Source organism: Pelophylax lessonae (genome assembly GCF_965119305.1).
Source record: "Pelophylax lessonae genome assembly, chromosome: 7".
NCBI lineage: Eukaryota > Metazoa > Chordata > Amphibia > Anura > Ranidae > Pelophylax > Pelophylax lessonae.
Window position 1 is genome coordinate 106,272,282 of NC_138774.1, and position 15,649 is coordinate 106,287,930.

Here is a 15,649-nt window from a genome sequence, read left to right on the forward strand (position 1 = left end):
GTTTGCGCAAAAGTTATTGCGTTTACTTACTAAGGGAAAGATTTTTGTCATTTTTGTTGTTTTATTTTTTAACCAGTAATGGCGGCGATCTGCGATTTTTTTTTGCGGGACTGCGACATTGCGGCGGACAGATCGGACCCTTGACTGACATTTTTGACACTTTTGGGGTTACCAGTGACATTACTACAGTAATCAGTGCTATACATATGCACTGTTACTGTAAAAATGACACTGGAAGTGCAGGGATTAACTTTTTTTGAGAGGGAGGGGTTAAGTGTGTCCCTAGGGGCGTGTTTCTAACTGTGATTGGCTGTGGCTTGAGCTGTAAGAACAGTGATCAATGGTCCTACATAGTAGAACCGTGTGATCTCCATTCTTACACAGTGGAGAATGACAGGCGGCTTGTTTACATTAGCCGCCTGCCTTTCTCCCGGTGTAACGGACAATCGCGAGTGCCCGGCGGACATCGGGTCCGCCGGCACACGCACGGGGGGGGTCCGTGACTGAGCGGCAGCGAGCATTCGGCGGCGCACGCTTGCTCCCTAGAGCCTCACAGGCTAGCGACGTAGACCTACGTCGCTTTGCCTGTGAGGGGCTGACCGCTGCAGTAAATATACTGACGGCAGTCGGCAAGTGGTTAAATGAAATGTTCATGAAATCAAAACAATATTTAGGTATGTTTCTTAGCAGAACATTGTCTAGTGCATCACACTGCCTCCACTGGCTTGCCATCTTCTATTGCTCCGTGGTCCAGTTCTGATGCTCACTTGCCCATTGTAGGCACTTTTGACTATAGGCACAGGTCAGCATGGGCACCCTGGCCGATCTGCAGCTACACAGTTCCATACACAGCAAACCACAATGCCCATTTTTTTCTGCTTTCAACACATCAACTTCGTGGATAACATGTTTACTTGCTGTCTTATATATCCCATTGAGTTTCAGATGCCTTTATAATAATATAATCAATGTTATTCGCTTAGCCTGTCAGTGATCATAAAACGATTGTGTGTGCGTGTGTACTTGTAGGTGTGCGCACAAGTGTGTAATATCTGTACATTATTTTTACCCGTGTATAGTCAGCATAATACCATTCTTTTACAACCACAGTGTTTGCACTGGATATAGTTAATAGCCCATTATTTATTATTTATTAACTGAATGCAACCCACTTTTTTTTTTACCCATGAACATATCCTCTTGGTTTGATGGCCGGCTACTCTTATAATAAATTATTTTTGCTTTTTACCCTGAATGCATCACTTTTTTAATATATGAAAATATATATAACATTTTAATTTACCTTTGTTCTGCAAAAAAAAAAAAAAAAAGTTGGCTACTATAATAAATGTAGGCTGTCCCCATAGAGACATCACAACAATGAGTACTTTAATTCTCTTCACTTCTCCTCTGAATGACAAGTTCAACTATTTTTTTTTGAAAAGCCCTCTCTGCTCTTCCAGCTCCAAGGAATGTCCAACCCCCTTGTGTTACCTCATTGGCTATGACACATCAAACAGACAGCCTATAAAGTGGCAATGGACATAATAACTGCATCATATAAAGCTTCCCTGGCCAAAAATTCCCCTTACAGTTCTCAGATGAGGACGACTTAACTGTATGGATCTGTTCTAACCTTCTAATTGTTCCTATGTCTGCCAACAGAAGCTTAAAGAGCTAAGAAGCTGAAGATATCCATAGAGGTACTTTACATTTTTTTCTGTATAATGTAACTTTAAATTCTTTTTCATTTTTTATTTATTACACGGGAAGGATGTTATGCTGGAAATAAGAGTAATTTGTCTTTCTGTGTGCACATCTGCAGGGAACATTAGGATATATTGAACTAACTTTTAAAACTATTCTAAAATTCAAGCAAAGTTGGATAACCTTTGTTTAAACAGTGAGGATTATTTTACGGTTACTAGAACTTGTTTGCAACATAATCTGATTTGGACATATCACTTATTTCAAATACATTACTTATTAAAGCCTTTTTTTAATAGGTGTTTTTTTTTTTTAGTGATCAGTATTTTCTGTCATATCTGATGGATATCATCTCATGTAAGTGAGTAGCATATGATGTGTGATGGACAGGAGGAAAGAGTGATGTTATAATTCCACTAATGGCTCAATTTACTAAACTCTATCACATGGTTTATATGTCATAACACCTCCTATTTCCAGAACTTCTCTCTCACTGCTGAAAATATGGCAGATAGTAATTGCTATAGCTTAGTGAATTAAGCCTGTGTCATCTATCTATCTATCTATCTATCTATCTATCTATCTATCTATCTATCTATCTATCTATCTATGTTATGAATAGTAAATGAAGACTTAACAGATACCAATCTGTATGTGTATATATACCCATTTATGTATCTATCATATATTTGATAAATAGAAACATAGATAGATTTAAAGAAAGCAGATATGTCAAGAGATGGATCTATATTCTATCTATCTATCTATGTTATAAAGAGTAAATGAAAACTTAACAGATACCAATCTGTATATATATATATATATATATATATATATATATATATATATATACCCATTTATTTATCTATCATATAATTGATAAATAGAAACATAGAAACATTCAAAGAAAGCAGATATGTCAAGAGATTGATCCATAGTCTATCTATCTATCTATCTATCTATCTATCTATCTATCTATCTATCTATCTATCTATCTATCTATCCTATTAATTATTGGAAAATAAAATGAAAACTAACAGATACCAACCTGTCTATCAAGCTATTCAAGTGATTTTATGTATTTCTTTATATCCTGTTCCATAGATAGATAGAAAAGTAGATAGATACTTTGATAACAGATAGATCAACAGATATATTCATTATCTATCTGTCTGTCTGTCTTTCTATTTGTCTATTATTGATCTATCTGCTATAAAATTATCTATCTGCCTATCTATCTACCTATGGAACAGGATATAAATACATACATATAATAATAGCTTGATAGACAGATTGGCATCTGTTGGTTTTCCTTTTCTTTTCCTATAATCAATAGTTTAGATAGATAAGTAGATAAGCAGACAGATAGATATTAGACAGATAGATAGAAAGATACATAGATAGATAGATAGATAGATAGATAGATAGATAGATAGATAGATAGATAGATAGATAGATAGATAGATAGATAGATAGATAATTTCATAGCACATAGATCAATAGATGTATTCTCTATCTATCTATCTATCTATCTATCTATCTATCTATCTATCTATCTATCTATCTATCTATCTATCTATCTATCTATCTATCTATCTATCTATCTATCTATCTATCTACTTATCTATCTAAACTAAGGATTATAGGAAAATAAAATGAAAACCAACAGATGCCAATCTGTCTATCAAGCTATTATTATGTATGTATTTATATCCTGTTCCATAGATAGATAGATAAATAGATTATGGATCCATCTCTTGTCATATCTGCTTTCTATGAATCTCTCATCTATTATACAGGATAATACACCTGGCAAATACTGGGTGTCTATTTGTCTATCTATCTATCTATCTATCTATCTATCTATCTATCTATCTATCTATCTATCTATCTATCTATCTATCTATCTATCTATCTATCTATCTATCTATCTATCTATCTATCTATCTATCTATCTAAGAAACAGGTGATTAAAGATATCTGTCTTATTTATTTCAATATAGAAACGTGGTTTTACCCAAAGTAGCCAGTTATAACTCACTTGCAGTTTTTTGTTGATCTACAGAATAAATGGATTTGTCTCTTTAATTTTTATTTCTATATTCATTTAATAACTGGGTAGGCAAAAGTATTTGTAAGCCCAATCATTAAAATCTTATATAAGCTTGAGCAAACTAATATTATTTCAGAAGTTGTTTTCAATTTTTTGTCAATCTATTTAAATCACCAGCTTTCATTAAATAATATGTAGTGATCCTACCATGAATGTCCTGGTTCAGGCACCTCCTGCTAGTGACAATGCTCTGTCCCTCTCTGCCAAGGGTTTTCCTATGTTGTCACCCTGTCCCATGCCCCCTTGGTTGAGACCAAAAGCAACCTTTCTGACACACATTGCTCTGGCATGGTACACCACCATAGCATTGATGGGCAAGTGACATAGGAGCGGGTGCATGTAGACAGCAAGTGGAAAAAGGCTGGAAGAGGTCATCAGCAATGAGATAAAAAATGGAGGAAAAAATGGTAAAAACAGTATTTTATTAAAAATCTAGCAAATGTTTTTGCTACCCAGTGCTTTAAAAAATAAAAATGCTGTTAGAATTCAGATCTACTTTAAGTAATCTAAAGAAAAAACGTAAACATTAACCACTATAAGGCTTAGGAACGTGGCAATGAGAAATTGCATGTTGTAACTGAAAGCCAACTAAAATTTTTGTGCTTACCTTGAGTCTAGAAGAGGCAGATCAATGAAAGCTGAATGCTAATTTGTCCCTGTGAAATACTGTGTAATAGACCTTTCTCTTAGCCTTAAGCTATAAAATTACAAGGGCGATTGGATGTGCATACAAAGGATAACCCCCCTCAGGCACAGTCTTTGGCCGCTGGGCGTACACATATAAGCTTTGTTCGCCAAAGTGTCATATTTGTTTCTATAGGAAAAAAGTGAACAAGAGTTTTTCTATCCAAATTTGTTGTTTCCCCAGTGGCTAGCCAGAAAGGGTCAATTTCTATACACATGAGATCGTCATCTTATGTGTATGGGTAACATTATTACATAAACCAGTGTTATCAGTTATTGGTTTATTATTGAGCATTGTGCCTAATCTTACTTAAAGTGGAATGACATCCAAAAATATTACAGTTTACTCATTCTTAGATGTGGTGGTTGCATTTAGAGTCGGTTCACACTAAGGCGACATGACTTCGGGGGCGACTAGTGAAGTTGCCGTGCACCGCGACTTTGGCGCAACTTGCACGGACTTCACATAATGGAAGTCAATGCAAGTACCTCCGACTTCGGTCAAAAGTAGTGCAGGAACTATTTTCTAAGTCGGAGCGACTTGAGTCGCTCCTATTAGAATGGTTCCAATTGCACTGAATGGACTGCGACTTGTCAGGCGGCCAAGTCGCCTGACAAGTCGCGGTAGTGTGAACCGGGACTAAGTGTTTTTTTATTTTCAGCTCATTATTATTTATTTTCACTTGGAGATTCGCCCAGTAAGTCTGTTATGTTTCAACTTCCTTTAACAGTGCAAGCTGTTCAGCAAAAGTGACAGTTAGAAGGCTGAGACAACCTTTTAACACAGAGGGATGCTTACAATGATCAGCTTTTATTCATTTATGCAACACCTTTATCCCAAAAGGAAAACAACTGTAGCTGTAACTGCTTATAAAGTTTTACCAGAGTTCAGCTTTAATTTATTAGTCAAGTCCATCTAAATCTGCTAGTACATCTAACATTAACAATCTCTCCAGACTGACAATGTTGCTGTCCAAAGGTGTCCCTGTTGCTCCTCCTTCCAGAGTGGAGAAACCACAAGAAGTGAATTACTGGCCACATCACCAGGTGGAAAAAAACAAGAGGACACAAAAAAAAAATGCAGCCACCACATTTAAGGATTGGTAAGCGGCGATATATTCAATTTTTGTTTTTCGGTTTAATACCTCTTAACCACATAACGACCGCCCACCGCAGTTTTACCGCGGCAGGCAGCCGCTCCTGGGCAAAGCAAGACTATAGGGGGTGAGCGTGCCACCCGCTCATCAGCTGGGCAGCCAGTGCGTGTGACCGCTGACTCCAGGGTCCGCCGGCCACTCGTGATCTCCCGCAGCTGAGAGAGAAAGACAGACGGCTGATATAAACACAGCCATCTGTCATTCTCCCTGAAGTGATCACAGAGGCTATGTGATCCTGCTATATAGGATCACATGTCTCTGTGATTACTTCACAAGCCCCGCCCCCTGACAGTTAGAATCACGCCCCTAGGGATACATTTAACCCACTGATCACCAGTAATGTTAACCCCTTCCCTGCCACTGTAATTTTTACAGTAACAGTGCATATTTTTAGCACTGATTACTGTAGTAATATCAATGGTACCCCCAGAAGGGTAAAAAATGTCAGTTAGGGGTCCGATCTGTCCGCCGCAATGTCATAGTCCTGCAAAAAAAACGCAGATCGCCGCCATTACTATTAAGAAAAGAAAACAATAACAACGACATAAATCTTTCCCGTAGTTAGTAAACGCAATAACTTTTACACAAACCAATCAAAATACGCTTATTGCGTTCTTTTTTTTTTTTTTTTTTTTTTTTAAATATGTAGCAGAAAACAAATTGGCCTAAAATGTTAAAAAAAATTAGATTTTTTTTTTTTTTTTGAGCATTTCATATAAAAGAATGTGAAAAATATTGTAATTTTTTTTTAAAATTTTCACTATTTGTTTGTTTATAGCGCAAAAAATAAATATCGCACAGGTGATCAAATGCCACCAAAAGAAATCTCTATTTGTGGGGAAAAAAAGGAAGTCATTTTAGTTTGGGTAAAGTGCCGCATGACTGCGCAATTGTCCATTAAAGTAACGCAGTGCCGAATCGCAAAATAGGGCCTGGTCATTGAGCAGTCAAATCCTCCGGTCCTTAAGTGGTTAAAAGAAGGTACATTAGCAGACATGGATTGCTACATGTAGCGCAATATGAAAGGAATTCTGTTGAGACAAAAATACCTGATAGATTAGATCACATAACCCACATAAAGTACATGGTGTTAGTAAAATGTAGAAGTAATGATGCCTTGCAAGCATACTGCAGAGAAGGACCTTTGTCCTTTTCGTAGAAGCAGTGGCCTCTCTGCAGAGGTCTGACATGCCCTCAGCAAATTGGTGTACACAGGGTATAATAACCAGTATTGCCACACCGGTTGACCCACAAAATGAGATGTTATTTTTACTAATGTGCGTTGCGTTGCCTTCAGTAGGCTGCAGTGCACATGAATTTTAGTGCATAGCAAGGCCCAGATGCAGATGCCTTGTGCTGAAAAAAAGGAAGGACCTATTTTTTTTTTGCACTGTTTTTTTATGCCTTGATAACCTGTTCACAATGAATGGGCTAACTAACGTAACGCATCTCAACACACAAAAATGTATGTATTGCAGCACACTGAGTTACAGTATAGTCTGAATGAGTCCTAAATATTATATCTCTATAGTTAATGCTGTGCAATTTTCTAAAAAGAATCAAAGTTCTTCTAAATATGTTTTAATGAACAACCCATGGACTTCACTCTGGTATGAATGTGAACTGTCAATGTGATGAGAGCCGCCAAAAATTGGAATTAAACATGCAAACATGTATGTACTAGGTTTTTATCTGCCTAAGTGATTTCAGAATTTTTTTGGAATTATGACAGAGAGAACATCCAAGGCATATAAGAACCCAGGGGCTGATTTAGCGTACAATACTACACCTACAACTAAAATATCACTTATGTGTGGACTGACCTTCTATTTAAATTGGCACTATATAAATCCTGTATTATAATATTAATATCACAATTTCAAGGATGTCCTATTGCCATTGCTAATCAATTAGGAATTTACTCCTATGCTTTCTGTAGATCATTTGACCCTGTCATCTCTCAACCCTTCATCAGAATAACCATGCATCCTCCTAGAAATTAAATTACTTCACAGCAATGTTCTTTGGGACATGGGATCATAGCTCAGTGATTAAAAGTTTAGATTTTGTTCTGCTATGCCTATTGAGTAGTAGCAGAGTACTGGGATTCTAGCTCTGTTGGTTTATTTACTACAGCGATGAACAGCATGCAAGGAACAGTGGGAGTTATTTACTAAAACTTGAGAGTGCAAAATCTGGTGCAGCTCTGCATAGAAACCAATCAGCTTCCAGGTTTTTTTGCCAAAGCTTAATTGAACAAGCTGAAGTTGGAAGCTGATTGGCTACCATGCACAGCTGCACCAAATTCCGAGTGCCCCAGTTTTAGTAAATCTTCCCCTCTATCTCCTAGCAGCCAGGGTTCATCTTTCCTGTATCTTACTAAAGTTGATGATTGGTTGTTTGGTTTAAGTTTACCTTCCTTAGATGGTTAGAATTTCGACCAATTTCTGCTGAAATTGAAGCCATAGGTGACCCTGCATTTAAAAATCGACTGGACCAAATTCATTCGAAATTTATCAGCTGAAAAGTGAATGCATCCTTTCAATTCGACAGTGCCAGCAGTCAGTAGATGCAAGAACGATGGCTGCTTAAATAGAATGGAGATTCCTCCATTCATGCTGTTTAGCGTGGATGGAGGAATGAAGTGATTTTCTCTCTGTGTTTCACAGGCTGAATGGCCAAAATTCAAACTGTCTATGACTAGGGATGATCGAACGGTTCGGGTCGACCATCGGTTCGGCCCGAAAATTGGGTGTTCGAGGTTTGGCCGAATTTAGAACTTTTTGCCCAAAAAGTTCGGAATTCGGCAACCAGAACTGACCAAAATGCAATGGTTCAGGAAATGGGCTTTAAAAGCCCGTGATTGGACCAGAACCATTAGCAAAAGCCAATTGAGGGGGCAGGAGAATGCTAGGAATGTGATTGGAGTGACTAGGGGGTCCATAGACCAATCATTAGTGAATACGCCCCCCAGTATATAAGATAGCCCCCGCCAAATTCCTAGCATTCTTATACGGGACATGGAAGAGAGTGGAATGCTGTTCTGTTACTTCTGTTACAAAGTGTTACAAAGTGTCATTTAGCAATTTTTAGTGTGAGGAAAGGGATATCTAGTGTAGTTAGTGTGCTCTTTTCCACTATAGTTAGATTTAATTTATTCAGTTTCTGTAGGGAAAGTGCTAAGTGTAAGAGGACCGTAATGTAGTGTAGGGTTAACTGACAGTGACTGCTATGGCAGGGTGACAAAACCCTTCCATATCAGGGTGACCGCAATAGAGGAAAGCTAGTTTCTCTCAAGTCACTTTCGCTTTAGGGATATGGCTTCACCCCTGTCAGCATTCTTTATGCTGCAGGCGTTGCTAGTGCTTTTTTGAGGACATGTTTGGAGTCAGACATGACATCTGAACATGTGTATACGGGTATATATACACACCCATGTCTGTATATATACACCTAGACATATATAGGTGTGAAAGGAGCAGAAAAAACGACTTGCGCGAATGAAATAATTAACACCAATATATTTCTGCTCCTATCACACCTATATATGTGTAGGTGTGTATATACATATAAGTATGTGTGTATATACACCACTATACACAAGTTCAGATGTTTTGCCTGCCTCCAAAGAACCGAAAAAAATGCCCAAAAAAACGCCCAGGTGTGTTGTTGCAGGCATTTTTTTGGGGTTTTTGGAGGCAGGCTAAACATCTGAACTTGTGTATACGGGTATATATACCACTATACACAAGTTCAGATGTTTTGCCTGCCTCTAAAGAACCCAAAAAAATGCCCAAAAAAAATGCCTGCTACTAAACCGGCAAGGTGTGAAAGGAGCGAAGTCATATTCCAGATCTATAATTGCACTAATACAAATGATCTTTTTTTTTTATGGTTCTGGACATGCTACAGAGCTGGAACTTCACAGGTACACTTTTTTAGACCCCCCAGACACAAAATCACACAAAAAAAAGTTCTTAAAAATTTTAATTTTTGATAGATTTTTGATAGAGAGCCAATTATTGAAAAAAAAAATAAAAAATAAAAAAATAAAAATTTCTTTGGATTTAGTATCTGGGGGGTCTAAAACGTGTACCTGTGAAGTGTCAGCTCAGTAGCATGTCCAGAACCAGAAAAAAAGATCATTTTTCAGTAGAGCAGGGATGGTGGGACCCCCCCTTTTACACCTATATGATCTTTTTTTTGGGGTCCTGGACATGCTACAGAGCTAAAACTTCACAGGTACACCTTTTAGACCCCCCAGACACAAAACCACACAAAAAAAAGTTCTTAAAAATTGTCATTTTTGATAGATTTTTGATAGAGAGCCAATTATTGAAAAAATAAAAAAATAAAAAAAAAATAAAAAAAAAAAAATTCTTTGGATTTAGTATCTGGGGGGGTCTAAAAAGTGTACCTGTGAAGTTTCAGCTCTGTAGCATGTTCAGAACCATAAAAAAAAAAAAAGATCGTTTGTATTTTTTCACTTAGAACACAGGTAGTTGGCTTCTCGCTTTTCACACATTGCCGGTTTAGTAGCAAGCGTTTTTTTGGGCATTTTTTTGGGTTCTCTGGAGTCAGGAAAAATATCTGAACTTGTTCAGATGTTTTGCCTGCCTCCAAAGAACCCAAAAAAATGCCCAAAAAAACGCTAGTGTCAAAAAAAAAAAAAACGCCCAGGTGTGTTGTTGCAGGCATTTTTTGGGGTTTTTTGTAGGCAGGCTAAACATCTGAACTTGTGTATACGGGTATATATACACACATACTTATATGTATATACACACCTAGACATATATAGGTGTGATAGTAGCAGAAATATATGCTTGCGCTAATGAAATCATTTACACTAATATAGTTACGCTCCTATAACACCTATATATGTCTAAGTGTAAAATACATATAAGTATGTGTGTGTACACAAGTTCAGATGTTTTGCCTGCCTCTAAAAACCCCCAAAAAATGCCTGCAACAACACACCTGGGCGTTTTTTTTTTTTTTTTTTTTGACGCTAGCGTTTTTTTGGGCATTTTTTTGGGTTCTTTGGAGGCAGGCAAAACATCTCAACTTGTGTATAGTGGTATATATACCACTATACACAAGTTCAGACGTTTTTCCTGACTCCAAAGAACCCAAAAAAATGCCCAAAAAAACGCTTTCTACTAAACCGGCAAGGTGTGAAAGGAGCGAAGCCATATTACAGATCTATAAGTGACAAAATACAAACAATCTTTTTTTTATGGTTCTGGACATGCTACAGAGCTGAAACTTCACAGGTACACTTTTTAGACCCCCCCAGATACTAAATCCAAAGAAATTCTTTTTTTTGTTCAATAATTGGCTCTCTATCAAAAATGACAATTTTTAATAACTTTTTTTTGTGTGATTTTGTGTCTGGGGGGGTCTAAAAGGTGTACCTGTGAAGTTTCAGCTCTGTAGCATGTCCAGAACCCCCAAAAAAAGATCATATAGGTGTAAAAGGGGGGTCCCACCATCCCTGCTCTACTGCAAAATTATCTTTTTTCTGGTTCTGGACATGGTACAGAGCTGAAACTTCACAGATACACTTTTTAGACCCCCCAGATACTAAATCCAAAGAATTTTATTTTTTTTGTTTTATTTTTTTTTTTAATTTTTCAATAATTGGCTCTCTATCAAAAATCTATCAAAAATGACAATTTTTAAGAACTTTTTTTTGTGTGATTTTGTGTCTGGGGGGTCTAAAAAGTGTACCTGTGAAGTTTCAGCTCTGTAGCATGTCCAGAACCATAAAAAAAGATCATTTGTATTAGTGCAATTATAGATCTGGAATGTGGCTTCGCTCCTTTCACACCTTGCCGGTTTAGTAGCAGGCGTTTTTTTGGGCATTTTTTTGGGTTCTTTAGAGGCAGGCAAAACATCTGAACTTGTGTATAGTGGTATATATACCCGTATACACAAGTTCAGATGTTTTTCCTGCCTCAAAAGAGCCCAAAAAAATGCCCAAAAAAACGCCTGCTATTAAACCGGCAATGTGTGAAAAGCGAGAAGCCAACTGCCTGTGTTCTAAGTGACAAAATACAACCAATCTTTTTTTTTTATGGTTCTGGACATGCTACAGAGCTGAGACTTCACAGGTACGCTTTTTAGACCCCCCCAGATACTAAATCCAAAGTCAAAATAAAAAAAATCTCTTTTTTTTTTAAATTTTTTCAATAATTGGCTTTTTTATCAAAAATGACAATTTTTAAGAACTTCTTTTTGTGTGATTAATAGTCCCTGGGGCATGACCCAGAACCCTAGGCACTTTTTAGGGGCATTTATTTGGTTTTAGGGCTTTAAAATTGTGTTTTTTGATTACCGAAGTTCGGGTCCATTGATTTCAATGGGGTTCTGAAATCCGGGCCGAACTTTTCGGGTAGTTCGGATGTTCTGGCCGAACCGAACTTTTCAAAAGTTCGATCATCGCTATCTATGACTGCTGAATCAGCTGAAGGTTGAGCCATGGGATGCCCCATCTGAACCACTTGACTAAACAAAATTCAACTGAAAAAGCTAATGAGCTGGGTGGAAAATTGTCAGGCAAACAGATACTGCAGACAATCATACACAGTCACTGTTTGGGTATTCAGAAAGCCATAGGTACTGTGGCTGTCTAAATAAAACAACTGTCAGGGGAGATTCCTCCATTCACACTGCTTAGCATGGGTGGATGAATCATTGATTGAGAGAAAGCTTTGTGTGTATGGCCAAGCCTTAGGCTTTATGTACACACACAGCCTACTTTGACCACCGGCCACTGGAAAATGCAAAACGCGCTTTTGTTTTCCGGCATCTGTTGGTCAAAACGTTCCTATCCTGAAAATTATATTTCCACATTCAGGAGAGGGAGGTAAAGGAAGTTGAAGCTCACCTAACTGCAGCAGCTCCTAAACTCTGCTAAAAGCCTATGTGTACATTGACACATAGGCTTTGATGTAGTTAAGTTTAGGAGCTTTGGGAAAAGAATGCCAAAAGCTCCTTAACTGATTCTAGGACAATATCCCCCTGGACAATATCCCCCCGGACAATATCCCCCCTGGACAACATCCCCCCGGACAATATCCCCCCTGGACAACATCCCCCGGACAATATCCTCCCTGGACAATATCCCCCTAGACAATATCCCCCCTCTAACCCTAATCCTAACCCTAACCCTCTAACCCTAACCCTATGTCCAGGGGGATGTTTTCCAGGGGGATATTGTCGCGGGGGATATTGCCCGGGGGATGTTGTCCCGGAGGGATATTATCCGGGGGGGATGTTGTCCCGGGGGGGATTATGTCCAGGGGGATGTTTTTGGGGGGGATATTGCCTGGGGGATAATGTCCGGGGGGATATTGTCCGGGGGGATATTGTCCGGGGGGATATTGTCCTGATACCCCTTAACTCAAGTTTAGGAGCTGTAATGTACATGAAGCCTTACTCTTCTTTACACACCATCATCACTGTCCTCATGCTGACTAACATACTCAAAGAAGTGCTGGGAATCTTTAGATTTGCACATGTAGTCAGATGAAGGAAAATTTCAAACATGCTTTGGTGAGACAGCTCCCACATAGCAAGGCTTTCATTGATGGGCACCCAAAAGTATTTTAAACCATAGAAATACAGAAAGGTGCACAAGACCAAAACCAGATGAAAGAGTGCAAAATAATTGTAATTGTTGAAAAAAAGGTCACATAAAAACAACTAACACCTTTTTGGGGGCATCACAACTTCCCCTTCATCAGGGCTCAATATAGGACAAAACTTTGATGACCCAATGACTTGACTTGGAGAAAACAGTGACTTTACAGATCTATATTAGAACCAGTAATGGACTCTCCTTATGGAGGAACAACTTGGCAGCAGTTACTGAGCATGTGGAGAGTTCAATACTGTTTTTATAGAGTTGTATAGTCACTGGAGTTGATTTACTAAAACTGGAGAGTTCCAAATCTGGTGCAGCTGAGCATGGTAGCCAATCAGCTTCTAACTTCAGCTTGTTTAGCGAAGCTTTGACAAAAAAAACTGGAAGCTGATTGGTTTCTTTGCAGAGCTGCACCAGGATTTGCACTCTCTGGTTTTAATAAATCAACCCTAGTGTGTTTTTGAGCCCATCCAGGTTTTATCCTGTGTTGAGCCCTGAAGAAGGGGTTGCCCCTAAGGCATGTTGGTAGTTTTTATATGACTTTTTTTACCAATAAATAAAATTATCTTGTTCTTGTATCTTACTCTTTTTGTTATTGCTCCTTTCGTTATTGCTCTTACTGAATAAAGCTGTTTGTTTGCCCTTACCTGTCTGATGGCATGTTACGGGTAGCAACACTGCAGTATTGAAAAGTTATTAATATTTCAGTGTGGCAGTAGTATTTTCATTGGGACCTAATTAAAATAACAAGGTGAAAGAAGGCCTGTCTAGATGTGTCTGCATCCAACAGCTGCTTCTGTCTGTCATGCATAACCCGGGATCTGCAGCAAGCATTGAATGTGAATGCCAGTAAACGCAAATGATGATTCAAGGCTAAAATCCTCATGTGTAAGGTGTCAAATTGGTAGCAAATGTGTGCAGCCAGTGAGCAAGCAAGAGCGAACATGGTCATTCTCTATGATCACCTATAAATGGTAAATATAAAAATGTAAGTTAGGATCTTTGCTTTAAAATGTGTTGTGCAATAAATACGTTGAATCTTACTGAGGTTCAGATTTTCAGTTGAGAAAAATGTAGAATCCAAATGTGTGGAAACTGTTACTCTTTACACTCCCCTACCTTCACTTTAGCTACTCGGAGTACAAAAATCTACCCAGTATTTCAGGGTATTGGGGAACATGGGACTCTCTTGCCTTCCTCCCACAATGCCACACTTGACACTTGAGCAGCCAATCGCCAAGTCGAAGCATGCAGAGATTGGGTTAGCGGGAGTTCATTAGCCTTATTTACAATATCTCACAAAAGTGAATGTGAAGTGAAGTGAAAAGTGAACATTTTTGTAAATACAGTATTTTATTCTATCTTTTCTCGTGACAACACTGAAGAAATTACAGTTTTCTACAATGTAAAGAAGTGATTGTACAGCTTTTATAACAGTGTAAATTTGCTCTCCTCTCAAAATAACTCAACACACAGCCATTAATGTCTAAATCACTGGCAACAAAAGTGAGTACACCCCTAAGTTAAAATGTCCAAATTGGGCCCAAAGTGTCAATATTTTGTCTGGCCACCAATATTTTCAAGCACTGCCTTAACCCTCTTTGGCATGGAGTTCACCAGAGCTTTACAGGTTGCCACTGGAGTCATCTTCTACTTCTCCATGACAACATCAAGGAGCTGATGGGTGTTAGAGACCTTGCACTCCTCCCTCTTCCATTTGAGGTATGCCCCACAGATGCTCAATAAAGTTTAGGTCTGGAGACATGCTTGACCAGTCCATCACCTTTACCCTCAGCTTCTTTAGCAAGGCAGCGGTCGTCTTGGAGGTGTGTTTGGGGTTGTTATCATGTTGAAATACTGCCCTGCGGCCCAGTCCCTGGAGGGAGGAGATTATGCTCTGCTTCATTATTCACAGTACATGTTGGCATTCATGGTTCCCTCAATGAACTATGGCTCCCCAGTGTCGGCAGCCCCAGACCATGAAACTCCCACCACCATGCTTGACTGTAGGCAAGACACACTTGTCTTTGTACTCCTCACCCGGTTTCCGCCACACACGGTTGACACCATCTGAATCAAATAAATTTATCTTGGTCTCATCAGACCACAGGACATGGTTCCAGTAATCAATGTGCTTAGTCTGCTTGTCTTCAGCAAACTGTTTGTGGGCTTTCTTGTGCATCATCTTTAGAAGAGGCTTCCTTCTGGGACGACAGCCATGCAGACCAATTTGATGCAGTGTGTGGCGCATGGTCTGAGCACTGACAGGCTGACCCCTCACCCCTTCAACCTCTGCAGCAGTGCCTGCAGCACTCATATGTCTATTTCCCAAAGACAACC

At 38.6% G+C, this 15,649-nt stretch overlaps 1 protein-coding gene across 3 annotated transcripts in view; it reads left to right on the top strand.

Moving 5' to 3' along the window:
- The first annotated feature begins 1,581 nt into the window (after window positions 1–1,581).
- Window positions 1,582–15,649, top strand: part of LOC309560740 (endothelin receptor type B-like) — a 476,715-nt gene continuing 462,647 nt past the window's right edge. For 2 of the 3 annotated variants that reach the window (XM_082264380.1, XM_082264378.1), the window contains exon 1: window positions 1,582–1,703. The gene's annotated coding sequence lies outside the window, so the exon portion shown is untranslated. Of the gene's footprint in view, window positions 1,704–5,583; window positions 5,608–15,649 lie in introns of those variants that run through there. The other variant, XM_082264379.1, reaches the window with a different exon arrangement.